General features: G+C 43.6%; 1 long non-coding RNA gene across 1 annotated transcript; it reads left to right on the forward strand.

Annotated features, from left to right (window-relative positions):
- Window positions 1–672: 672 nt before the first annotated feature.
- LOC311229263 lies at window positions 673–2,561 on the forward strand. Its single transcript, XR_014619734.1, has 3 exons — window positions 673–919; window positions 1,903–2,040; window positions 2,135–2,561. It is a non-coding gene; the product is annotated as an uncharacterized lncRNA (long non-coding RNA).
- Window positions 2,562–6,181: the final 3,620 nt, after the last annotated feature.

Consider the following 6,181-nt stretch of genomic DNA (forward strand, 5'->3'; position numbering starts at 1 on the left):
TGCAAGTCGAGGTCCCGAATAGTCCAGCATCGGAGAGGGGTGCCGTCAGAAGTGGAACTCTCTTCTTCTCCGGCACACGCGCCTGCTCCAGCCAAAGGTGGCGCTGGACCAGAGTTGCCCGGGCGCGCACTTTCCCAGCGGCTATAGCCTGCGGCTGAGTCAGATGCAGGATGGCTCCTACCGACTGGGCGAGCTGGTCATGTTGTACATCAGTCAGCTCCGTGCCGCCCGTCAATATCCCGGACATGAATCTCGCCAGCTGCGCAATGTTAGACGCGGCAGCTAGAGATTGTGTTCCGGTGATAAATGACTGGTCGCTCCGTAACAGCTCCCACACCACCTCCGGACAAAGGAGCGCCGCCATCGGCCTATCAAGCCGTGGCACGCCCTCCTTCATACCGTCGACCAAACCCGCCACCCGCGTGACTTGCACGTAGGCAGGAGTAAGGCCTATGATGTGGGACACCACCTGGCCCTGACGGACATACAGTTACAGCATTGCAAATTGAGGTCCCTCCTACCGCCGTTTCAACGCCCTCTGCCGCCCGTTAACGGCTCTTGTCAAATGGTTTTATTAGGGTGGGTGCGGTTTCTGTTTTGTGCCGCCAGGAGGCGCAAAGTCAAAGTCAAGTTGGAATTATATCCTTCCTTCGAGACAACCGAACTTGCTATGCCTCCTAAATGAAATACAAAAATACCGGCTACAGCAAAGACCTATGGCTATTCCAAATGGCACGTAAACCCCATTGTTTTAGTGGTTTGTCCACTAATGTCCATTATTGAGGACCAAGTACGTGCCCTTAATCGGCAGCGTGTGCCGGGAACAGTGCAGGAGTTGACGACCAAATCGACCAGGGTAAATACTGGCTGGTGTTCGGGTCACCGGAGACGCTGTGGGGAATGAACGTTGGATTAAGTGGTAAGTTAAATGATCTGATCTTCACTGTTTTATCTGCCGCTTACGTGACGTGACAGGGGCTACTGTTTCATATGATCTAACGAGTGGTGGTCACTGCTGTTTTCAAGTCCAATTGATCGCCAAATGCGAGGGGAGCACACAAACAAGAACAACTCCGTTATAATCCCATACAAAGAGCAAATTGACTGGCTTAATGCACAAAGAAAACAACACATTTCGAGTAGTCTTCCCTTGTACACATACTGTAAACAGTACTGTATATTCTCGAAGTCAACTTCCTTTGACTGGGTAGAGCAGACGGGAGAGTCGACCAAAGCAGACCCTGGTCCCCCAAGTCAAATTCTACGTATGTCTGCTCTACCCATTTCATAACAGGTGAGAATAAGGAACACATATTTATATAGTAAATTAAGTTGTATTGGCTGTGAGGCTGTAAACAGCAGATGTTAGCTGCTAGCTGATTGATTGATTAGCTAGCAGTCTCTGCTAGCTACTTCCCCATAATAGTCCATTCTCAGTGTAGCCTACATGCCTTTTTCATTTTTATATGTTACTAGTATACTATTTATCAATCACATTCAGTGTTGTTGTCCTTGCTCTAAGGACTTGTTATTGAATAGTCGTATTGCTTGTAATATACATGTCATATGTATATACTCTCTGTCAGGATCTATGGGGTAACAGTACTGTATATTTGCATATCATATTATGTCACAAATGTAACAGTACTATATACCTGTATGTCATGTATGTCCCTATGCCATAAATGTCATGATGTCATGTATGTTGAGTATGTCACAAATGTCACTATGAATTGAAAATGGGGGACCCTGATGTAAACAAGACGAAAGTCTCTCTGGTCTGCATCCCCTTAACAATTGTGTGTATTGAGCCGTACTGTATTGTATCCATTCTGCAATCTGTTAATAACGTTTTCATTCATTCATTCATTCATTCATTCATTCATTCATTCATTCATTCAGGTGCAAAGGTCAATGACCAAACACACCCAGACTACATTCCATCTGTATTCCCTTCAACATCACAGTCTACACCATCTACGTCAACGAACATCAGTCGCCATGAGCGGCGTGCAAAAAGGAACTCCTCTTCATACCATCGTAAGTGATATCATCTAGTTTTCAGTTATGTGCCAAAATCAATGGGTTCCTAAATTGCAGTTTCTTATTAGTATGGTTTTTATTTCATTTAAAGTGACTCCCCACAAGAGGACTAAACGTTGCAGCCAAGACATCCAAGTTGAGGCAGCAGCCCAAGTTGAGGAAGCAGCCACACCTCCCATCACTGAGCAGTCTCTGTTTGACGAGATGCAGTCTCTCAGAGAGGAGAGGGATGCAGCCAAGGAGGATGGTGACCAACAGAGAACCAAGGTCGAGTCAAGCTCCTTGACCGCTTCATCTGTGGACATCAATTGGCAGGCCTACAATTTCAACATGCACAACAATGCATGTAAAAAATGCTTATTTTTTTTATATACAAAAATACAAAAGTGCTATTTCAAGTTTCAACATGCACAACAATGCATAACATATGCATAACAGCAGCATTGGCAGACCTACATTTTCTCCAAGAAGGAAGCCATAACATAAAACTTCAAAAGGGCTAAAAACTAAATTACAAACATCACAAAACAAACTGGTCAGACTACTGCTTGACCTTACTCCTAGAACGCACCTCACCCCTGCCCACTTTGACAATATAGGATGGCTTAGAGTAGACGACAGAGTACAGCAACTTAGTTAGGGTTAGACTTCTTTTTCTTTTTTCTGCACTCCGGGCAATACCATGTCTTGCTTTTCGGTAGCCTTTTGAGGTTTAGACACCTGGGATGGAACCAGTCATCACAGGTGTCACAGCCAACCATGCTCTCTGATTCTGTTGTTTTACACAAGCAGTAGACTGGAGTGCTTGTGCTGCTGGCCGCCTGTTGCTCCTGTTGGGTGGGTAACACTGGTAAATTTGTGGCAACATTCTTTTTATTATTTATTTTTTATTTAAAAAATATTATTTTGTATAACTCACCCTGCCATACAGTCACAGTGACCTGCAACCACCTTTCCCGTGCCATCTAAGGCCACCCAAGGATGATGTGGATCATCATTCACTCTGTAGGATGGTCTGACATCTGCCCGCAACAAGGTGCACCTTGTCAGTTTCCGGTGGAACACGGTTTCTACCCAACCAGAGACAAAGAAGCGGTATGCCTCTAAAGACTTATAGTTCTCCATGGCTTCTGATGAGAATACACCTGAAATAATAATGTAACTCTGGCCTGATCAATATTCTTCAGTTTTTTATCTTATCTTATCTCCTATCGGTACTGTTGTCATTATATATATGAATTGAAAATGGGGGACCCTGATGTAAACAAGACGAAAGTCTTCCTCTGGTCTGCATCCCCTTAACAATTGTGTGTATTGAGCTGTACTGTATTGTACCCATTTTGCAATCTGTTAATACAATTTCCATTCAATTACTGTATCTATGGAGGACAAACATGTCATGTCCAAATGTCATATCTAGCTACAGGCTATTCAATGGCACATTTTCATATTATTCCTTGCACAGGGCTTAATATTTCTCTTTTCTAACAGAGAATTGAAATAAAATATCCCTATAGGCCGTAAAGTGAATGCTGTATCGTTTCACCCCTTTTTTTAAGTTTTAAATAGACAATAATAAAAATAGTAGATGTAAACAAGACGAAAGTCTTTCTCTGGTCAGTATTGTACCCATTGTAGTGGAATATACTATGGAATATATTACATTGGATGCCATTTTGTCACAGGAAAGATTAGCCTCTAGGATGGAACTGTGACCGTACTGTGACTGTGACCGACACCTCCCTGCCCCCTCTCCTTGATGAGGTGTTAATAGGTGGGTAGGTGGGGTGGGGGGCTGTACATTGATGGTGGGGGGGGGGGGGTGTCTCAACACTGTTTTTTTCAAGTCAGGTCAAGTCAGCTTTATTTGAACTCTGCAGAGGAAGGATGAACTTTGCAATGTACAAACGTCTTTCTCTGGTCTGCATCCCCTTAACAATTGTGTGTATTGACTGTAGTTTACCCATTCTGCAATGGTAATAAAATTCTCATTGTAAAAAAATAAGTTGTATCTATTCTATTCTACTATTTTATTGCACTGCACTATTTTACTCTGTCTATTTTATCTTACTATTTTTTAGATTGCTGGACAGTAGTCCAGATGTGACAAAACGAGTGATTGTATGACTTGCTTGGTACAGTAGCTGTGTCTGTTAAAAAATAGGCATTCCGTCTAATAATTGAAATACTTCTGCTCATTTTTGTTACAGTATTGTAGTGGCCATACTGGTTGTTTACATCAGGGTCCCCCATTTTCAATTCATCGTAACATATATGACATACACGACATACAGATAGACAGTACTTTACTGTTACATTTGCACTCTCAAAATTAGATTAGATTCAAATGTACAGCACACCATATACTGCTATAGTGGAATATACTATTCATAAATCATATACCATAATGTATACCATCTTGTTGCGCGCTCCTGGCCACCGCAAGTGAAAGAGATACAGACAAATAGCTAGCTAGTCTATTGATAGTTATGTACAGTACATTCATCACAAAACACTCTATATTTTTTTATAGTTTTATTCACATTGCAGAATGGGTACACTAGTCAATACACACAATTGTTAAGGGGATGCAGACCAGAGAAAATACGTTTGTCTTGTGTTGTGTCCTACTGTTACACAGTGTCTGAAGCATGCAGTTACAGATACCTGTATCACTGTACATATTAATACTATATCTATATCTGTACATATCTCTTACTAGTTACGCTGCTGGCCAGTATGACTTACTACCATAGTGTCTTTATACCTGTATCACTGTACATATTAATACTATATTTATATCTGTACATATCTCTTACCTACTCTTACTAGTTACGCTGCTGGCCAGTATGACTTACTACCATATAGTGTCTTTATACCTGTATCACTGTACATATTAATACTATCTATATCTGTACACACAAGAAGCATGAATACAGGAAGGGATGCCATGATGCCATGATGTGTGAAAATGCTATGAACAACCTAAACAAAGAATAGTCAATTGAAATGGATCCACTCAAAATGTGAGAATAATTAAATCACAACAGAGTTCTTCCTGGGATCCTCTGTCCGTGGCGTTCGTAAACGCTCATTGATCCGATCACGAACTGCTCCATACTCAAAAACACTATAGCGGCGTTTAACCATAGCGAGCAACGACTGTCGTAGGTTGCGAGGTAAGGCAGACTTTCCCTGTAGGCCGCTCCAATTAACCTTCTGAGCCCACAGTTGGTATGTTGGAAAGTCAATTAGCAACATGAACATTCGAGCTGCATAGTCATCGGCTCGATTGCCGGCTTTGCTAGACATTTCGTACGACCTTTGCTCGTCTTCTGCTGAAATGGTTTGCAGTTGTATGTCAGGCAAAAGTTCACCATTTGTTGGCCTCTTTCGTTTAGCCACTGGCTGGGGGTTTTTGAACGGTTCTGGGGTTTTGAACGGTTCTGGGGTTTTGAACGGGGACACCGACAAGCTTATGGTAACCCCTTCAACCGCTGCAGGCGTGGCGGCTTTGAGTGGCGACGGCGACAGCGTCAAGCTTATGGTAACCCCTTCATCAGCTGCTGCAGGCGTGGCGGCTTCGAACGGAGACGGAGAACCTTCATCTCTTTCAGATGTGAATAGCTGGCGGTGAAAAGCCCGAGCAGTGACAGAGGGTTCGACTAGCCTTGGTCTGTTTAGTTGGTTGCGTAGCTGTCTAAGCTGTGTGGCGTGCAGCTGTTCTGTAGCCTCATGTCGTCTCTCCAGCGTAGCACGACCTTGCTCTGTGGCCTGAAGTTGTGTATGCAGTATGGCCAAGTCTTTCTCTGTCGCCTCATGCCGTTTCTCCAGCGTAGCACGACCTTGCTCTGTGGCCTGATGTTGTGTACGCAGTATGGCCAAGTCTTTCTCTGTCGCCTCATGCCGTTTCTCCAGCGTAGCACGACCTTGCTCTGTGGCCTGATGTTGTGTACGCAGTATGGCCAAGTCTTTCTCCGTCGCCTCCAGCTTGGCAAAGTATGTTTTGACTATCGTCATGACGATTTCATTACACCACTCCGTCATGGTTTTGTCTGCATCTGCTGGTGTTGGTCCAACGACATTGGACTGTGGTGTCAACACGATTGAAACTGCAGCCTGCACAGGGGAAAAAAAG

The sequence above is a fragment of the Notolepis coatsorum genome (assembly GCF_963971535.1).
Source record: "Notolepis coatsorum genome assembly, chromosome: 1".
Classification (NCBI taxonomy): domain Eukaryota; kingdom Metazoa; phylum Chordata; class Actinopteri; order Aulopiformes; family Paralepididae; genus Notolepis; species Notolepis coatsorum.